The following is a 22387-nucleotide window of genomic DNA, read 5'->3' on the forward strand; positions in this document are numbered from 1 at the left end:
ATGTTTATTTATTTATTTTCATTCTATAATGATGCAAATCCATGCATGAAATCCATGTGTATAAGAGAAGGAATGAGTCTGCGCATGCCCAGAGTCTCTGACCGAACAGAGACTTTTATTTGTACAATTTCTTTATTTAGGAAGTATTTTTATATATAATATTGAAATCTTTGTTAATTCTGTTCAAAATTTTACTTCCTAAAAAGAAAAATAATAATTTTCTCTATACTTAAAATTAAAAAAAATAATAATAAAATGAAGAAAAGTAAAACTAAAACGAATGCAGAGAGAGAGGATCGAACCTGCGACCACTTGTTCACAGGCTGACACTCGGACCACTAGGCAACATACGATCCGTTGGGAGGTCGAATTTAAAGCCACATGTTTATTTATTTATTTTCATTCTATAATGGTGCAAATCCATGCATGAAAGCCATGTGTATAAGAGAAGGAATGAGTCTGCGCATGCCCAGAGTCTCTGACCGAACTGAGACTTTTATTTGTACAATTTCTTTATTTTGGAAGTATTTTTATATATAATATTGAAATCTTTGTTAATTCTGTTCAAAATTTTACTTCCTGAAAAGAAAAATAATAATTTTCTCTATACTTAAAATTAAAAAAAATAATAATAAAATGAAGAAAAGTAAAACTAAAACGAATGCAGAGAGAGAGGATCGAACCTGCGATCACTTGTTCACAGGCTGACACTCGGACCACTAGGCAACATACGATCCGTTGGGAGGTCGAATTTAAAGCCACATGTTTATTTATTTATTTTCATTCTTTAATGGTGCAAATCCATGCATAAAAGCCATGTTTATAAGAGAAGGAATGAGTCTGTGCATGCCCAGAGTCTCTGACCGAACTGAGACTTTTATTTGTACAATTTCTTTATTTTGGAAGTATTTTTAAATATAATATTGAAATGTTTGTAAACTCTGATTAAACTTTTATTCTTGAAAAGAAAAATAATAATTTTCTCTATACTTAAAATTAAAAAAATTATAATAAAATGAAGAAAATTAAAACTAAAACGAATGCAGAGAGAGAGGATCGAACCTGCGACCACCTGTTCACAGGCTGACACTCGGACCACTAGGCAACATACGATCCGTTGGGAGGTCGAATTTAAAGCCACATGTTTATTTATTTATTTTCATTCTATAATGGTGCAAATCCATGCATGAAAGCCATGTGTATAAGAGAAGGAATGAGTCTGCGCATGCCCAGAGTCTCGGACCGAACTGAGATTTTTATTTGTACAATTTCTTTATTTTGGAAGTATTTTTATATATAATATTGAAATCTTTGTTAATTTTGTTCAAAATTTTACTTCCTGAAAAGAAAAATAATAATTTTCTCTATACTTAAAATTAAAAAAAAATAATAATAATATGATGAAGAAAAGTGAAAGTAAAACGAATGGTGAGAGCGCGGATCGAACCTACGACCACCTGTTTGCAGGCTGACACTCGGACCACTAGGCAACATACGATCCGCTGGGAGGTCGAATTTAAAGCCACATGTTTATTTATTTATTTTCATTCTATAATGGTGCAAATCCATGCATGAAAGCCATGTGTATAAGAGAAGGAATGAGTCTGCGCATGCCCAGAGTCTCTGACCGAACTGAGACTTTTATTTGTACAATTTCTTTATTTTGGAAGTATTTTTATATATAATATTGAAATCTTTGTTAATTCTGTTCAAAATTTTACTTCCTGAAAAGAAAAATAATAATTTTCTCTATACTTAAAATTAAAAAAAATAATAATAAAATGAAGAAAAGTAAAACTAAAACAAATGCAGAGAGAGAGGATCGAACCTGCGACCACTTGTTCACAGGCTGACACTCGGACCACTAGGCAACATACGATCCGCTGGGAGGTCGAATTTAAAGCCACATGTTTATTTATTTATTTTCATTCTATAATGGTGCAAATCCATGCATGAAAGCCATGTGTATAAGAGAAGGAATGAGTCTGCTCATGCCCAGAGTCTCTGACCGAACTGAGACTTTTGTTTGTACAATTTCTTTATTTTGGAAGTATTTTTAAATATAATATTGAAATGTTTGTTAACTCTGGTTAAACTTTTATTCTTGAAAAGAAAAATAATAATTTTCTCTATACTTAAAATTAAAAAAAATAATAATAAAATGAAGAAAAGTAAAACGAACGCAGAGAGAAAGGATCGAACCTGCGACCACTTGTTCACAGGCTGACACTCGGACCACTAGGCAACATACGATCCGTTGAGAGGTCGAATTTAAAGCCACATGTTTATTTATTTATTTTCATTCTATAATGGTGCAAATCCATGCATGAAAGCCATGTGTATAAGAGAAGGAATGAGTCTGCGCATGCCCAGAGTCTCTGACCGAAATGAGATTTTTATTTGTACAATTTCTTTATTTTGGAAGTATTTTTATATATAATATTGAAATCTTTGTTAATTTTGTTCAAAATTTTACTTCCTGGAAAGAAAAATAATAATTTTCTCTATACTTAAAATTAAAAAAAAATAATAATAATATGATGATGAAAAGTGAAAGTAAAACGAATGGTGAGAGCGCGGATCGAACCTACGACCACCTGTTCGCAGGCTGACACTCGGACCACTAGGCAACATACGATCCGCTGGGAGGTCGAATTTAAAGCCACATGTTTATTTATTTATTTTCATTCTATAATGGTGCAAATCCATGCATGAAAGCCATGTGTATAAGAGAAGGAATGAGTCTGCGCATGCCCAGAGTCTCTGACCGAACTGAGACTTTTATTTGTACAATTTCTTTATTTTGGAAGTATTTTTATATATAATATTGAAATCTTTGTTAATTCTGTTCAAAATTTTACTTCCTGAATAGAAAAATAATAATTTTCTCTATACTTAAAATTAAAAAAAATAATAATAAAATGAAGAAAAGTAAAACTAAAACGAATGCAGAGAGAGAGAATCGAACCTGCGACCACTTGTTCACAGGCTGACACTCGGACCACTAGGCAACATACGATCCGTTGGGAGGTCGAATTTAAAGCCACATGTTTATTTATTTATTTTCATTCTATAATGGTGCAAATCCATGCATGAACGCCATGTGTATAAGAGAAGGAATGAGTCTGCGCATGCCCAGAGTCTCGGATCGAACTGAGACTTTTATTTGTACAATTTCTTTATTTTGGAAGTATTTTTATATATAATATTGAAATCTTTGTTAATTCTGTTCAAAATTTTACTTCCTGAATAGAAAAATAATAATTTTCTCTATACTTAAAATTAAAAAAAATAATAATAAAATGAAGAAAAGTAAAACTAAAACGAATGTAGAGAGAGAGGATCGAACCTGCGACCACTTGTTCACAGGCTGACACTCGGACCACAAGGCAACATACGATCCGTTGGGAGGTCGAATTTAAAGCCACATGTTTATTTATTTATTTTCATTCTATAATGGTGCAAATCCATGCATGAAAGCCATGTGTATAAGAGAAGGAATGAGTCTGCGCATGCCCAGAGTCTCTGACCGAACAGAGACTTTTATTTGTACAATTTCTTTATTTTGGAAGTATTTTTAAATATAATATTGAAATGTTTGTAAACTCTGGTTAAACTTTTATTCTTGAAAAGAAAAATAATAATATTCTCTATACTTAAAATTAAAAAAAAATAATAATAAAATGAAGAAAAGTTAAACTAAAACGAATGCAGAGAGAAAGGATCGAACCTGCGACCACTTGTTCACAGGCTGACACTCGGACCACTAGGCAACATACGATCCGTTGGTAGGTCGAATTTAAAGCCACATGTTTATTTATTTATTTTCATTCTATAATGATGCAAATCCATGCATTAAATCCATGTGTATAAGAGAAGGAATGAGTCTGCGCATGCCCAGAGTCTCTGACCGAACTGAGACTTTTATTTGTACAATTTCTTTATTTTGGAAGTATTTTTATATATAATATTGAAATCTTTGTTAATTCTGTTCAAAATTTTTTTTCCTGAAAAGAAAAATAATAATTTTCTCTATACTTAAAATTAAAAAAAAATAATAATAAAATGAAGAAAAGTAAAACTAAAACGAATGCAGAGAGAGAGGATCGAACCTGCGACCACTTGTTCACAGGCTGACACTCGGACCACTAGGCAACATACGATCCGTTGGGAGGTCGAATTTAAAGCCACATGTTTATTTATTTATTTTCATTCTATAATGGTGCAAATCCATGCATGAAAGCCATGTGTATAAGAGAAGGAATGAGTCTGCGCATGCCCAGAGTCTCTGACCGAACTGAGACTTTTATTTGTACAATTTCTTTATTTTGGAAGTATTTTTATATATAATATTGAAATCTTTGTTAAATCTGTTCAAAATTTTACTTCCTGAAAAGAAAAATAATAATTTTCTCTATACTTAAAATTAAAAAAAAAATAATAAAAAGAAGAAAAGTAAAACTAAAACGAATGCAGAGAGAGAGGATCGAACCTGCGACCACTTGTTCACAGGCTGACACTCGGACCACTAGGCCACATACGATCCGTTGGGAGGTCGAATTTAAAGCCACATGTTTATTTATTTATTTTCATTCTATAATGGTGCAAATCCATGCATGAAAGCCATGTGTATAAGAGAAGGAATGAGTCTGAGCATGCCCAGAGTCTCTGACCGAACTGAGACTTTTATTTGTACAATTTCTTTATTTTTTAAGTATTTTTATATATAATATTGAAATCTTTGTTAATTTTGTTCAAAATTTTACTTCCTGAAAAGAAAAATAATAATTTTCTCTATACTTAAAATTAAAAAAAAATAATAATAATATGATGATGAAAAGTGAAAGTAAAACCAATGGTGAGAGCGCGGATCGAACCTACGACCACCTGTTCGCAGGCTGACACTCGGACCACTAGGCAACATACGATCCGCTGGGAGGTCGAATTTAAAGCCACATGTTTATTTATTTATTTTCATTCTATAATGGTGCAAATCCATGCATGAAAGCCATGTGTATAAGAGAAGGAATGAGTCTGCTCATGCCCAGAGTCTCTGACCGAACTGAGACTTTTGTTTGTACAATTTCTTTATTTTGGAAGTATTTTTAAATATAATATTGAAATGTTTGTTAACTCTGGTTAAACTTTTATTCTTGAAAAGAAAAATAATAATTTTCTCTATACTTAAAATTAAAAAAAATAATAATAAAATGAAGAAAAGTAAAACGAACGCAGAGAGAAAGGATCGAACCTGCGACCACTTGTTCACAGGCTGACACTCGGACCACTAGGCAACATACGATCCGTTGAGAGGTCGAATTTAAAGCCACATGTTTATTTATTTATTTTCATTCTATAATGGTGCAAATCCATGCATGAAAGCCATGTGTATAAGAGAAGGAATGAGTCTGCGCATGCCCAGAGTCTCTGACCGAAATGAGATTTTTATTTGTACAATTTCTTTATTTTGGAAGTATTTTTATATATAATATTGAAATCTTTGTTAATTTTGTTCAAAATTTTACTTCCTGAAAAGAAAAATAATAATTTTCTCTATACTTAAAATTAAAGAAAAATAATAATAATATGATGATGAAAAGTGAAAGTAAAACGAATGGCGAGAGCGCGGATCGAACCTACGACCACCTGTTCGCAGGCTGACACTCGGACCACTAGGCAACATACGATCCGCTGGGAGGTCGAATTTAAAGCCACATGTTTATTTATTTATTTTCATTCTATAATGGTGCAAATCCATGCATGAAAGCCATGTGTATAAGAGAAGGAATGAGTCTGCGCATGCCCAGAGTCTCTGACCGAACTGAGACTTTTATTTGTACAATTTCTTTATTTTGGAAGTATTTTTATATATAATATTGAAATCTTTGTTAATTCTGTTCAAAATTTTACTTCCTGAATAGAAAAATAATAATTTTCTCTATACTTAAAATTAAAAAAAATAATAATAAAATGAAGAAAAGTAAAACTAAAACGAATGCAGAGAGAGAGGATCGAACCTGCGACCACTTGTTCACAGGCTGACACTCGGACCACTAGGCAACATACGATCCGTTGGGAGGTCGAATTTAAAGCCACATGTTTATTTATTTATTTTCATTCTATAATGGTGCAAATCCATGCATGAAAGCCATGTGTATAAGAGAAGGAATGAGTCTGCGCATGCCCAGAGTCTCTGATCGAACTGAGACTTTTATTTGTACAATTTCTTTATTTTGGAAGTATTTTTATATATAATATTGAAATCTTTGTTAATTCTGTTCAAAATTTTACTTCCTGAATAGAAAAATAATAATTTTCTCTATACTTAAAATTAAAAAAAATAATAATAAAATGAAGAAAAGTAAAACTAAAACGAATGCAGAGAGAGAGGATCGAACCTGCGACCACTTGTTCACAGGCTGACACTCGGACCACTAGGCAACATACGATCCGTTGGGAGGTCGAATTTAAAGCCACATGTTTATTTATTTATTTTCATTCTATAATGGTGCAAATCCATGCACGAAAGCCATGTGTATAAGAGAAGGAATGAGTCTGCGCATGCCCAGAGTCTCTGACCGAACTGAGACTTTTATTTGTACAATTTCTTTATTTTGGAAGTATTTTTATATATAATATTGAAATCTTTGTTAAATCTGTTCAAAATTTTACTTCCTGAAAAGAAAAATAATAATTTTCTCTATACTTAAAATTAAAAAAAATAATAATAAAATGAAGAAAAGTAAAACTAAAACGAATGCAGAGAGAGAGGATCGAACCTGCGACCACTTGTTCACAGGCTGACACTCGGACCACTAGGCCACATACGATCCGTTGGGAGGTCGAATTTAAAGCCACATGTTTATTTATTTATTTTCATTCTATAATGGTGCAAATCCATGCATGAAAGCCATGTGTATAAGAGAAGGAATGAGTCTGCGCATGCCCAGAGTCTCTGACCGAACTGAGATTTTTATTTGTACAATTTCTTTATTTTGGAAGTATTTTTATATATAATATTGAAATCTTTGTTAATTTTGTTCAAAATTTTACTTCCTGAAAAGAAAAATAATAATTTTCTCTATACTTAAAATTAAAAAAAAATAATAATACTATGATGAAGAAAAGTGAAAGTAAAACGAATGGTGAGAGCGCGGATCGAACCTACGACCACCTGTTCTCAGGCTGACACTCGGACCACTAGGCAACATACGATCCGCTGGGAGGTCGAATTTAAAGCCACATGTTTATTTATTTATTTTCATTCTATAATGGTGCAAATCCATGCATGAAAGCCATGTGTATAAGAGAAGTAATGAGTCTGCGCATGCCCAGAGTCTCGGACCGAACTGAGACTTTTATTTGTACAATTTCTTTATTTTGGAAGTATTTTTATATATAATATTGAAATCTTTGTTAATTCTGTTCAAAATTTTACTTCCTGAAAAGAAAAATAATAATTTTCTCTATACTTAAAATTAAAAAAAATAATAATAAAATGAAGAAAAGTAAAACTAAAACGAATGCAGAGAGAGAGGATCGAACCTGCGACCACTTGTTCACAGGCTGACACTCGGACCACTAGGCAACATACGATCCGTTGGGAGGTCGAATTTAAAGCCACATGTTTATTTATTTATTTTCATTCTATAATGGTGCAAATCCATGCATGAAAGCTATCTGTATAAGAGAAGGAATGAGTCTGCGCATGCCCAGAGTCTCTGACCGAACAGAGACTTTTATTTGTACAATTTCTTTATTTTGGAAGTATTTTTAAATATAATATTGAAATGTTTGTAAACTCTGGTTAAACTTTTATTCTTGAAAAGAAAAATAATAATTTTCTCTATACTTAAAATTAAAAAAAATAATAATAAAATGAAGAAAAGTTAAACTAAAACGAATGCAGAGAGAGAGGATCGAACCTGCGACCACTTGTTCACAGGCTGACACTCGGACCACTAGGATCCGTTGGGAGGTCGAATTTATAGCCACATGTTTATTTATTTATTTTCATTCTATAATGGTGCAAATCCATGCATGAAAGCCATGTGTATAAGAGAAGGAATGAGTCTGCGCATGCCCAGAGTCTCTGACCGAACTGAGACTTTTATTTGTACAATTTCTTTATTTTTTAAGTATTTTTATATATAATATTGAAATCTTTGTTAATTTTGTTCAAAATTTTACTTCCTGAAAAGAAAAATAATAATTTTCTCTATACTTAAAATTAAAAAAAATAATAATAAAATGAAGAAAAGTTAAACTAAAACGAATGCAGAGAGAGAGGATCGAACCTGCGACCACTTGTTCACAGGCTGACACTCGGACCACTAGGCAACATACGATCCGTTGGTAAGTCGAATTTAAAGCCACATGTTTATTTATTTATTTTCATTCTATAATGATGCAAATCCATGCATGAAATCCATGTGTATAAGAGAAGGAATGAGTCTGCGCATGCCCAGAGTCTCTGACCGAACTGAGACTTTTATTTGTACAATTTCTTTATTTTGGAAGTATTTTTATATATAATATTGAAATCTTTGTTAATTCTGTTCAAAATTTTACTTCCTGAAAAGAAAAATAATAATTTTCTCTATACTTAAAATTAAAAAAAATAATAATAAAATGAAGAAAAGTAAAACTAAAACGAATGCAGAGAGAGAGGATCGAACCTGCGACCACTTATTCACAGGTTGACACTCGGGCCACTAGGCAACATACGATCCGTTGGGAGGTCGAATTTAAAGCCACATGTTTATTTATTTATTTTCATTCTATAATGGTGCAAATCCATGCATGAAAGCCATTTGTATAAGAGAAGGAATGAGTCTGCGCATGCCCAGAGTCTCTGACCGAAATGAGATTTTTATTTGTACAATTTCTTTATTTTGGAAGTATTTTTATATATAATATTGAAATCTTTGTTAATTTTGTTCAAAATTTTACTTCCTGAAAAGAAAAATAATAATTTTCTCTATACATAAAATTAAAAAAAAATAATAATAATATGATGATGAAAAGTGAAAGTAAAACGAATGGTGAGAGCGCGGATCGAACCTACGACCACCTGTTCGCAGGCTGACACTCGGACCACTAGGCAACATACGATCCGCTGGGAGGTCGAATTTAAAGCCACATGTTTATTTATTTATTTTCATTCTATAATGGTGCAAATCCATGCATGAAAGCCATGTGTATAAGAGAAGTAATGAGTCTGCGCATGCCCAGAGTCTCGGACCGAACTGAGACTTTTATTTGTACAATTTCTTTATTTTGGAAGTATTTTTATATATAATATTGAAATCTTTGTTAATTCTGTTCAAAATTTTACTTCCTGAAAAGAAAAATAATAATTTTCTCTATACTTAAAATTAAAAAAAATAATAATAAAATGAAGAAAAGTAAAACTAAAACGAATGCAGAGAGAGAGGATCGAACCTGCGACCACTTGTTCACAGGCTGACACTCGGACCACTAGGCAACATACGATCCGTTGGGAGGTCGAATTTAAAGCCACATGTTTATTTATTTATTTTCATTCTATAATGGTGCAAATCCATGCATGAAAGCTATGTGTATAAGAGAAGGAATGAGTCTGCGCATGCCCAGAGTCTCTGACCGAACAGAGACTTTTATTTGTACAATTTCTTTATTTTGGAAGTATTTTTAAATATAATATTGAAATGTTTGTAAACTCTGGTTAAACTTTTATTCTTGAAAAGAAAAATAATAATTTTCTCTATACTTAAAATTAAAAAAAAATAATAATAAAATGAAGAAAAGTTAAACTAAAACGAATGCAGAGAGAGAGGATCGAACCTGCGACCACTTGTTCACAGGCTGACACTCGGACCACTAGGATCCGTTGGGAGGTCGAATTTAAAGCCACATGTTTATTTATTTATTTTCATTCTATAATGGTGCAAATCCATGCATGAAAGCCATGTGTATAAGAGAAGGAATGAGTCTGCGCATGCCCAGAGTCTCTGACCGAACTGAGACTTTTATTTGTACAATTTCTTTATTTTTTAAGTATTTTTATATATAATATTGAAATCTTTGTTAATTTTGTTCAAAATTTTACTTCCTGAAAAGAAAAATAATAATTTTCTCTATACTTAAAATTAAAAAAAATAATAATAAAATGAAGAAAAGTTAAACTAAAACGAATGCAGAGAGAGAGGATCGAACCTGCGACCACTTGTTCACAGGCTGACACTCGGACCAATAGGCAACATACGATCCGTTGGTAAGTCGAATTTAAAGCCACATGTTTATTTATTTATTTTCATTCTATAATGATGCAAATCCATGCATGAAATCCATGTGTATAAGAGAAGGAATGAGTCTGCGCATGCCCAGAGTCTCTGACCGAACTGAGACTTTTATTTGTACAATTTCTTTATTTTGGAAGTATTTTTATATATAATATTGAAATCTTTGTTAATTCTGTTCAAAATTTTACTTCCTGAAAAGAAAAATAATAATTTTCTCTATACTTAAAATTAAAAAAAATAATAATAAAATGAAGAAAAGTAAAACTAAAACGAATGCAGAGAGAGAGGATCGAACCTGCGACCACTTATTCACAGGTTGACACTCGGGCCACTAGGCAACATACGATCCGTTGGGAGGTCGAATTTAAAGCCACATGTTTATTTATTTATTTTCATTCTATAATGGTGCAAATCCATGCATGAAAGCCATTTGTATAAGAGAAGGAATGAGTCTGCGCATGCCCAGAGTCTCTGACCGAAATGAGATTTTTATTTGTACAATTTCTTTATTTTGGAAGTATTTTTATATATAATATTGAAATCTTTGTTAATTTTGTTCAAAATTTTACTTCCTGAAAAGAAAAATAATAATTTTCTCTATACATAAAATTAAAAAAAAATAATAATAATATGATGATGAAAAGTGAAAGTAAAACGAATGGTGAGAGCGCGGATCGAACCTACGACCACCTGTTCGCAGGCTGACACTCGGACCACTAGGCAACATACGATCCGCTGGGAGGTCGAATTTAAAGCCACATGTTTATTTATTTATTTTCATTCTATAATTGTGCAAATCCATGCATGAAAGCCATGTGTATAAGAGAAGGAATGAGTCTGCGCATGCCCAGAGTCTCTGACCGAACTGAGACTTTTATTTGTACAATTTCTTTATTTTGGAAGTATTTTTAAATATAATATTGAAATGTTTGTAAACTCTGGTTAAACTTTTATTCTTGAAAAGAAAAATAATAATATTCTCTATACTTAAAATTAAAAAAAATAATAATAAAATGAAGAAAAGTTAAACTAAAACGAATGCAGAGAGAGAGGATCGAACCTGCTACCACTTGTTCACAGGCTGACACTCGGACCACTAGGCAACATACGATCCGTTTGTAGGTCGAATTTAAAGCCACATGTTTATTTATTTATTTTCATTCTATAATGATGCAAATCCATGCATGAAATCCATGTGTATAAGAGAAGGAATGAGTCTGCGCATGCCTAGAGTCTCTGACCGAACTGAGACTTTTATTTGTACAATTTCTTTATTTTGGAAGTATTTTTATATATAATATTGAAATCTTTGTTAATTCTGTTCAAAATTTTACTTCCTGAAAAGAAAAATAATAATTTTCTCTATACTTAAAATTAAAAAAAATAATAATACTATGATGAAGAAAAGTGAAAGTAAAACGAATGGTGAGAGCGCGGATCGAACCTACGACCACCTGTTCTCAGGCTGACACTCGGACCACTAGGCAACATACGATCCGCTGGGAGGTCGAATTTAAAGCCACATGTTTATTTATTTATTTTCATTCTATAATGGTGCAAATCCATGCATGAAAGCCATGTGTATAAGAGAAGGAATGAGTCTGCGCATGCCCAGAGTCTCTGACCAAACTGAGACTTTTATTTGTACAATTTCTTTATTTTTTAAGTATTTTTATATATAATATTGAAATCTTTGTTAATTTTGTTCAAAATTTTACTTCCTGAAAAGAAAAATAATAATTTTCTCTATACTTAAAATTAAAAAAAATAATAATAAAATGAAGAAAAGTTAAACTAAAACGAATGCAGAGAGAGAGGATCGAACCTGCGACCACTTGTTCACAGGCTGACACTCGGACCAATAGGCAACATACGATCCGTTGGTAAGTCGAATTTAAAGCCACATGTTTATTTATTTATTTTCATTCTATAATGATGCAAATCCATGCATGAAATCCATGTGTATAAGAGAAGGAATGAGTCTGCGCATGCCCAGAGTCTCTGACCGAACTGAGACTTTTATTTGTACAATTTCTTTATTTTGGAAGTATTTTTATATATAATATTGAAATCTTTGTTAATTCTGTTCAAAATTTTACTTCCTGAAAAGAAAAATAATAATTTTCTCTATACTTAAAATTAAAAAAAATAATAATAAAATGAAGAAAAGTAAAACTAAAACGAATGCAGAGAGAGAGGATCGAACCTGCGACCACTTATTCACAGGTTGACACTCGGGCCACTAGGCAACATACGATCCGTTGGGAGGTCGAATTTAAAGCCACATGTTTATTTATTTATTTTCATTCTATAATGGTGCAAATCCATGCATGAAAGCCATTTGTATAAGAGAAGGAATGAGTCTGCGCATGCCCAGAGTCTCTGACCGAAATGAGATTTTTATTTGTACAATTTCTTTATTTTGGAAGTATTTTTATATATAATATTGAAATCTTTGTTAATTTTGTTCAAAATTTTACTTCCTGAAAAGAAAAATAATAATTTTCTCTATACATAAAATTAAAAAAAAATAATAATAATATGATGATGAAAAGTGAAAGTAAAACGAATGGTGAGAGCGCGGATCGAACCTACGACCACCTGTTCGCAGGCTGACACTCGGACCACTAGGCAACATACGATCCGCTGGGAGGTCGAATTTAAAGCCACATGTTTATTTATTTATTTTCATTCTATAATGGTGCAAATCCATGCATGAAAGCCATGTGTATAAGAGAAGGAATGAGTCTGCGCATGCCCAGAGTCTCTGACCGAACTGAGACTTTTATTTGTACAATTTCTTTATTTTGGAAGTATTTTTAAATATAATATTGAAATGTTTGTAAACTCTGGTTAAACTTTTATTCTTGAAAAGAAAAATAATAATATTCTCTATACTTAAAATTAAAAAAAATAATAATAAAATGAAGAAAAGTTAAACTAAAACGAATGCAGAGAGAGAGGATCGAACCTGCTACCACTTGTTCACAGGCTGACACTCGGACCACTAGGCAACATACGATCCGTTTGTAGGTCGAATTTAAAGCCACATGTTTATTTATTTATTTTCATTCTATAATGATGCAAATCCATGCATGAAATCCATGTGTATAAGAGAAGGAATGAGTCTGCGCATGCCTAGAGTCTCTGACCGAACTGAGACTTTTATTTGTACAATTTCTTTATTTTGGAAGTATTTTTATATATAATATTGAAATCTTTGTTAATTCTGTTCAAAATTTTACTTCCTGAAAAGAAAAATAATAATTTTCTCTATACTTAAAATTAAAAAAAATAATAATACTATGATGAAGAAAAGTGAAAGTAAAACGAATGGTGAGAGCGCGGATCGAACCTACGACCACCTGTTCTCAGGCTGACACTCGGACCACTAGGCAACATACGATCCGCTGGGAGGTCGAATTTAAAGCCACATGTTTATTTATTTATTTTCATTCTATAATGGTGCAAATCCATGCATGAAAGCCATGTGTATAAGAGAAGGAATGAGTCTGCGCATGCCCAGAGTCTCTGACCGAACTGAGACTTTTATTTGTACAATTTCTTTATTTTGGAAGTATTTTTATATATAATATTGAAATCTTTGTTAATTCTGTTCAAAATTTTACTTCCTGAAAAGAAAAATAATAATTTTCTCTATACTTAAAATTAAAAAAAATAATAATAAAATGAAGAAAAGTAAAACTAAAACGAATGCAGAGAGAGAGGATCGAACCTGCGACCACTTGTTCACAGGCTGACACTCGGACCACTAGGCAACATACGATCCGTTGGGAGGTTGAATTTAAAGCCACATGTTTATTTATTTATTTTCATTCTATAATGGTGCAAATCCATGCATGAAAGCTATGTGTATAAGAGAAGGAATGAGTCTGCGCATGCCCAGAGTCTCTGACCGAACAGAGACTTTTATTTGTACAATTTCTTTATTTTGGAAGTATTTTTAAATATAATATTGAAATGTTTGTAAACTCTGGTTAAACTTTTATTCTTGAAAAGAAAAATAATAATTTTCTCTATACTTAAAATTAAAAAAAATAATAATAAAATGAAGAAAAGTTAAACTAAAACGAATGCAGAGAGAGAGGATCGAACCTGCGACCACTTGTTCACAGGCTGACACTCGGACCACTAGGATCCGTTGGGAGGTCGAATTTAAAGCCACATGTTTATTTATTTATTTTCATTCTATAATGGTGCAAATCCATGCATGAAAGCCATGTGTATAAGAGAAGGAATGAGTCTGCGCATGCCCAGAGTCTCTGACCGAACTGAGACTTTTATTTGTACAATTTCTTTATTTTTTAAGTATTTTTATATATAATATTGAAATCTTTGTTAATTTTGTTCAAAATTTTACTTCCTGAAAAGAAAAATAATAATTTTCTCTATACTTAAAATTAAAAAAAATAATAATAAAATGAAGAAAAGTTAAACTAAAACGAATGCAGAGAGAGAGGATCGAACCTGCGACCACTTGTTCACAGGCTGACACTCGGACCACTAGGCAACATACGATCCGTTGGTAGGTCGAATTTAAAGCCACATGTTTATTTATTTATTTTCATTCTATAATGATGCAAATCCATGCATGAAATCCATGTGTATAAGAGAAGGAATGAGTCTGCGCATGCCCAGAGTCTCTGACCGAACTGAGATTTTTATTTGTACAATTTCTTTATTTTGGAAGTATTTTTATATATAATATTGAAATCTTTGTTAATTTTGTTCAAAATTTTACTTCCTGAAAAGAAAAATAATAATTTTCTCTATACTTAAAATTAAAAAAAAATAATAATAATATGATGAAGAAAAGTGAAAGTAAAACGAATGGTGAGAGCGCGGATCGAACCTACGACCACCTGTTCTCAGGCTGACACTCGGACCACTAGGCAACATACGATCCGCTGGGAGGTCGAATTTAAAGCCACATGTTTATTTATTTATTTTCATTCTATAATGGTGCAAATCCATGCATGAAAGCCATGTGTATAAGAGAAGGAATGAGTCTGCGCATGCCCAGAGTCTCTGACCGAACTGAGACTTTTATTTGTACAATTTCTTTATTTTGGAAGTATTTTTATATATAATATTGAAATCTTTGTTAATTCTGTTCAAAATTTTACTTCCTGAAAAGAAAAATAATAATTTTCTCTATACTTAAAATTAAAAAAAATAATAATAAAATGAAGAAAAGTAAAACTAAAACGAATGCAGAGAGAGAGGATCGAACCTGCGACCACTTGTTCACAGGCTGACACTCGGACCACTAGGCAACATACGATCCGTTGGGAGGTCGAATTTAAAGCCACATGTTTATTTATTTATTTTCATTCTATAATGGTGCAAATCCATGCATGAAAGCTATGTGTATAAGAGAAGGAATGAGTGTGCGCATGCCCAGAGTCTCTGACCGAACAGAGACTTTTATTTGTACAATTTCTTTATTTTGGAAGTATTTTTAAATATAATATTGAAATGTTTGTAAACTCTGGTTAAACTTTTATTCTTGAAAAGAAAAATAATAATTTTCTCTATACTTAAAATTAAAAAAAATAATAATAAAATGAAGAAAAGTTAAACTAAAACGAATGCAGCGAGAGAGGATCGAACCTGCGACCACTTGTTCACAGGCTGACACTCGGACCACTAGGATCCGTCGGGAGGTCGAATTTAATGCCACATGTTTATTTATTTATTTTCATTCTATAATGGTGCAAATCCATGCATGAAAGCCATGTGTATAAGAGAAGGAATGAGTCTGCGCATGCCCAGAGTCTCTGACCGAACTGAGACTTTTATTTGTACAATTTCTTTATTTTGGAAGTATTTTTAAATATAATATTGAAATGTTTGTAAACTCTGGTTAAACTTTTATTCTTGAAAAGAAAAATAATAATTTTCTCTATACTTAAAATTAAAAAAATTATAATAAAATGAAGAAAAGTAAAACTAAAACGAATGCAGAGAGAGAGGATCGAACCTGCGACCACCTGTTCACAGGCTGACACTCGGACCACTAGGCAACATACGATCCGTTGGGAGGTCGAATTTAAAGCCACATGATTATTTATTTATTTTCATTCTATAATGGTGCAAATCCATGCATGAAAGCGATGTGTATAAGAGAAGGAATGAGTCTGCGCATGCCCAGAGTCTCTGACCGAACTGAGACTTTTATTTGTACAATTTCTTTATTTTGGAAGTATTTTTAAATATAATATTGAAATGTTTGTAAACTCTGGTTAAACTTTTATTCTTGAAAAGAAAAATAATAATTTTCTCTATACTTAAAATTAAAAAAATTATAAGAAAATGAAGAAAAGTAAAACTAAAACGAATGCAGAGAGAGAGGATCGAACCTGCGACCACTTGTTCACAGGCTGACACTCGGACCACTAGGCAACATACGATCCGTTGGGAGGTCGAATTTAAAGCCACATGTTTATTTATTTATTTTCATTCTATAATGGTGCAAATCCATGCATGAAAGCTATGTGTATAAGAGAAGGAATGAGTGTGCGCATGCCCAGAGTCTCTGACCGAACAGAGACTTTTATTTGTACAATTTCTTTATTTTGGAAGTATTTTTAAATATAATATTGAAATGTTTGTAAACTCTGGTTAAACTTTTATTCTTGAAAAGAAAAATTATAATTTTCTCTATACTTAAAATTAAAAAAAATAATAATAAAATGAAGAAAAGTTAAACTAAAACGAATGCAGCGAGAGAGGATCGAACCTGCGACCACTTGTTCACAGGCTGACACTCGGACCACTAGGATCCGTCGGGAGGTCGAATTTAAAGCCACATGTTTATTTATTTATTTTCATTCTATAATGGTGCAAATCCATGCATGAAAGCCATGTGTATAAGAGAAGGAATGAGTCTGCGCATGCCCAGAGTCTCTGACCGAACTGAGGATTTTATTTGTACAATTTCTTTATTTTTTAAGTATTTTTATATATAATATTGAAATCTTTGTTAATTTTGTTCAAAATTTTACTTCATGAAAAGAAAAATAATAATTTTCTCTATACTTAAAATTAAAAAAAAAATAATAATAATATGATGAAGAAAAGTGAAAGTAAAACGAATGGTGAGAGCGCGGATCGAACCTACGACCACCTGTTCGAAGGCTGACACTCGGACCACTAGGCAACATACGATCCGCTGGGAGGTCGAATTTAAAGCCACATGTTTATTTATTTATTTTCATTCTATAATGGTGCAAATCCATGCATGAAAGCCATGTGTATAAGAGAAGGAATGAGTCTGCGCATGCCCAGAGTCTCTGACCGAACTGAGACTTTTATTTGTACAATTTCTTTATTTTGGAAGTATTTTTATATATAATATTGAAATCTTTGTTAATTCTGTTCAAAATTTTACTTCCTGAATAGAAAAATAATAATTTTCTCTATACTTAAAATTAAAAAAAATAATAATAAAATGAAGAAAAGTAAAACTAAAACGAATGCAGAGAGAGAGGATCGAACCTGCGACCACTTGTTCACAGGCTGACACTCGGACCACTAGGCAACATACGATCCGTTGGGAGGTCGAATTTAAAGCCACATGTTTATTTATTTATTTTCATTCTATAATGGTGCAAATCCATGCATGAAAGCCATGTGTATAAGAGAAGGAATGAGTCTGCGCATGCCCAGAGTCTCTGACCGAACAGAGACTTTTATTTGTACAATTTCTTTATTTTGGAAGTATTTTTAAATATAATATTGAAATGTTTGTAAACTCTGGTTAAACTTTTATTCTTGAAAAGAAAAATAATAATTTTCTCTATACTTAAAATTAAAAAAAATAATAATAAAATGAAGAAAAGTTAAACTAAAACGAATGCAGAGAGAGAGGATCGAACCTGCGACCACTTGTTCACAGGCTGACACTCGGACCACTAGGCAACATACGATCCGTTGGGAGGTCGAATTTAAAGCCACATGTTTATTTATTTATTTTCATTCTATAATGATGCAAATCCATGCATGAAAGCCATGTGTATAAGAGAAGGAATGAGTCTGCGCATGCCCAGAGTCTCTGACCGAACTGAGACTTTTATTTGTACAATTTCTTTATTTTGGAAGTATTTTTATATATAATATTAAAATCTTTGTTAATTCTGTTCAAAATTTTACTTCCTGAAAAGAAAAATAATAATTTTCTCTATACTTAAAATTAAAAAAAATAATAATAAAATGAAGAAAAGTAAAACTAAAACGAATGCAGAGAGAGAGGATCGAACCTGCGACCACTTGTTCACAGGCTGACACTCGGACCACTAGGCAACATACGATCCGTTGGGAGGTCGAATTTAAAGCCACATGTTTATTTATTTATTTTCATTCTATAATGGTGCAAATCCATGCATGAAAGCCATGTGTATAAGAGAAGGAATGAGTCTGCGCATGCCCAGAGTCTCTGACCGAACTGAGACTTTTATTTGTACAATTTCTTTATTTTGGAAGTATTTTTAAATATAATATTGAAATGTTTGTAAACTCTGGTTAAACTTTTATTCTTGAAAAGAAAAATAATAATTTTCTCTATACTTAAAATTAAAAAAAATAATAATAAAATGAAGAAAAGTAAAACTAAAACGAACGCAGAGAGAGAGGATCGAACCTGCGACCACTTGTTCACAGGCTGACACTCGGACCACTAGGCAACATACGATCCGTTGGGAGGTCGAATTTAAAGCCACATGTTTATTTATTTATTTTCATTCTATAATGGTGCAAATCCATGCATGAAAGCCATGTGTATAAGAGAAAGAATGAGTCTGCGCATGCCCAGAGTCTCTGACCGAACTGAGATTTTTATTTGTACAATTTCTTTATTTTGGAGGTATTTTTATATATAATATTGAAATCTTTGTTAATTTTGTTCAAAATTTTACTTCCTGAAAAGAAAAATAATAATTTTCTCTATACTTAAAATTAAAAAAAAATAATAATATGATGATGATGAAAAGTGAAAGTAAAACGAATGGTGAGAGCGCGGATCGAACCTACGACCACCTGTTCACAGGCTGACACTCGGACCACTAGGCAACATACGATCCGCTGGGAGTTCGAATTTAAAGCCACATGTTTATTTATTTATTTTCATTCTATAATGGTGCAAATCCATGCATGAAAGCCATGTGTATAAGAGAAGGAATGAAGCTGCGCATGCCCAGAGTCTCTGACCGAACTGAGACTTTTATTTGTACAATTTCTTTATTTTGGAAGTATTTTTATATATAATATTGAAATCTTTGTTAATTCTGTTCAAAATTTTACTTCCTGAAAAGAAAAATAATAATTTTCTCTATACTTAAAATTAAAAAAAATAATAATAAAATGAAGAAAAATAAAAATAAAACGAATGCAGAGAGAGAGGATCGAACCTGCGACCACTTGTTCACAGGCCGACACTCGGACCACTAGGCAACATACGATCCGTTGGGAGGTCGAATTTAAAGCCACATGTTTATTTATTTATTTTCATTCTATAATGGTGCAAATCCATGCATGAAAGCTATGTGTATAAGAGAAGGAATGAGTCTGCGCATGCCCAGAGTCTCTGACCGAACTGAGACTTTTATTTGTACAATTTCTTTATTTTGGAAGTATTTTTAAATATAATATTGAAATGTTTGTAAACTCTGGTTAAACTTTTATTCTTGAAAAGAAAAATAATAATTTTCTCTATACTTAAAATTAAAAAAATAATAATAATATGAAGAAAAGTAAAACTAAAACGATCGCAGAGAGAGAGGATCGGCCCTGCGACCACTTGTTCACAGGCTGACACTCGGACCACTAGGCAACATACGATCCGTTGGGAGGTCGAATTTAAAGCCACATGTTTATTTATTTATTTTCATTCTATAATGGTGCAAATCCATGCATGAAAGCCATGTGTATAAGAGAAGGAATGAGTCTGCGCATGCCCAGAGTCTCTGACCGAACTGAGACTTTTATTTGTACAATTTCTTTATTTTGGAAGTATTTTTATATATAATATTGAAATCTTTGTTAATTCTGTTCAAAATTTTACTTCCTGAAAAGAAAAATAATAATTTTCTCTATACTTAAAATTAAAAAAAAATAATAATAAAATGAAGAAAAGTAAAACTAAAACGAATGCAGAGAGAGAGGATCGAACCTGCGACCACTTGTTCACAGGCCGACACTCGGACCACTAGGCAACATACGATCCGTTGGGAGGTCGAATTTAAAGCCACATGTTTATTTATTTATTTTCATTCTATAATGGTGCAAATCCATGCATGAAAGCCATGTGTATAAGAGAAGGAATGAGTCTGCGCATGCCCAGAGTCTCTGACCGAACTGAGACTTTTATTTGTACAATTTCTTTATTTTGGAAGTATTTTTATATATAATATTGAAATCTTTGTTAATTCTGTTCAAAATTTTACTTCCTGAAAAGAAAAATAATAATTTTCTCTATACTTAAAATTAAAAAAAATAATAATAAAATGAAGAAAAGTAAAAATAAAACGAATGCAGAGAGAGAGGATCGAACCTGCGACCACTTGTTCACAGGCCGACACTCGGACCACTAGGCAACATACGATCCGTTGGGAGGTCGAATTTAAAGCCACATGTTTATTTATTTATTTTCATTCTATAATGGTGCAAATCCATGCATGAAAGCTATGTGTATAAGAGAAGGAATGAGTCTGCGCATGCCCAGAGTCTCTGACCGAACTGAGACTTTTATTTGTACAATTTCTTTATTTTGGAAGTATTTTTAAATATAATATTGAAATGTTTGTAAACTCTGGTTAAACTTTTATTCTTGAAAAGAAAAATAATAATTTTCTCTATACTTAAAATTAAAAAAATAATAATAATATGAAGAAAAGTAAAACTAAAACGATCGCAGAGAGAGAGGATCGGCCCTGCGACCACTTGTTCACAGGCTGACACTCGGACCACTAGGCAACATACGATCCGTTGGGAGGTCGAATTTAAAGCCACATGTTTATTTATTTATTTTCATTCTATAATGGTGCAAATCCATGCATGAAAGCCATGTGTATAAGAGAAGGAATGAGTCTGCGCATGCCCAGAGTCTCTGACCGAACTGAGACTTTTATTTGTACAATTTCTTTATTTTGGAAGTATTTTTATATATAATATTGAAATCTTTGTTAATTCTGTTCAAAATTTTACTTCCTGAAAAGAAAAATAATAATTTTCTCTATACTTAAAATTAAAAAAAAAATAATAATAAAATGAAGAAAAGTAAAACTAAAACGAATGCAGAGAGAGAGGATCGAACCTGCGACCACTTGTTCACAGGCCGACACTCGGACCACTAGGCAACATACGATCCGTTGGGAGGTCGAATTTAAAGCCACATGTTTATTTATTTATTTTCATTCTATAATGGTGCAAATCCATGCATGAAAGCTATGTGTATAAGAGAAGGAATGCGTCTGCGCATGCCCAGAGTCTCTGACCGAACTGAGACTTTTATTTGTACAATTTCTTTATTTTGGAAGTATTTTTATATATAATATTGAAATCTTTGTTAATTTTGTTCAAAATTTTACTTCCTGAAAAGAAAAATAATAATTTTCTCTATACTTAAAATTAAAAAAAAATAATAATATGATGATAATGAAAAGTGAAAGTAAAACGAATGGTGAGAGCGCGGATTGAACCTACGACCACCTGTTCACAGGCTGACACTCGGACCACTAGGCAACATACGATCCGCTGGGAGTTCGAATTTAAAGCCACATGTTTATTTATTTATTTTCATTCTATAATGGTGCAAATCCATGCATGAAAGCCATGTGTATAAGAGAAGGAATGAGTCTGCGCATGCCCAGAGTCTCGGACCGAACTGAGACTTTTATTTGTACAATTTCTTTATTTTGGAAGTATTTTTAAATATAATATTGAAATGTTTGTAAACTCTGGTTAAACTTTTATTCTTGAAAAGAAAAATAATAATTTTCTCTATACTTAAAATTAAAAAAATAATAATAATATGAAGAAAAGTAAAACTAAAACGAACGCAGAGAGAGAGGATCGGACCGGCGACC

The sequence above is a fragment of the Argiope bruennichi genome, chromosome 11, assembly GCF_947563725.1.
Source record: "Argiope bruennichi chromosome 11, qqArgBrue1.1, whole genome shotgun sequence".
In the NCBI taxonomy this organism is placed as follows: domain Eukaryota; kingdom Metazoa; phylum Arthropoda; class Arachnida; order Araneae; family Araneidae; genus Argiope; species Argiope bruennichi.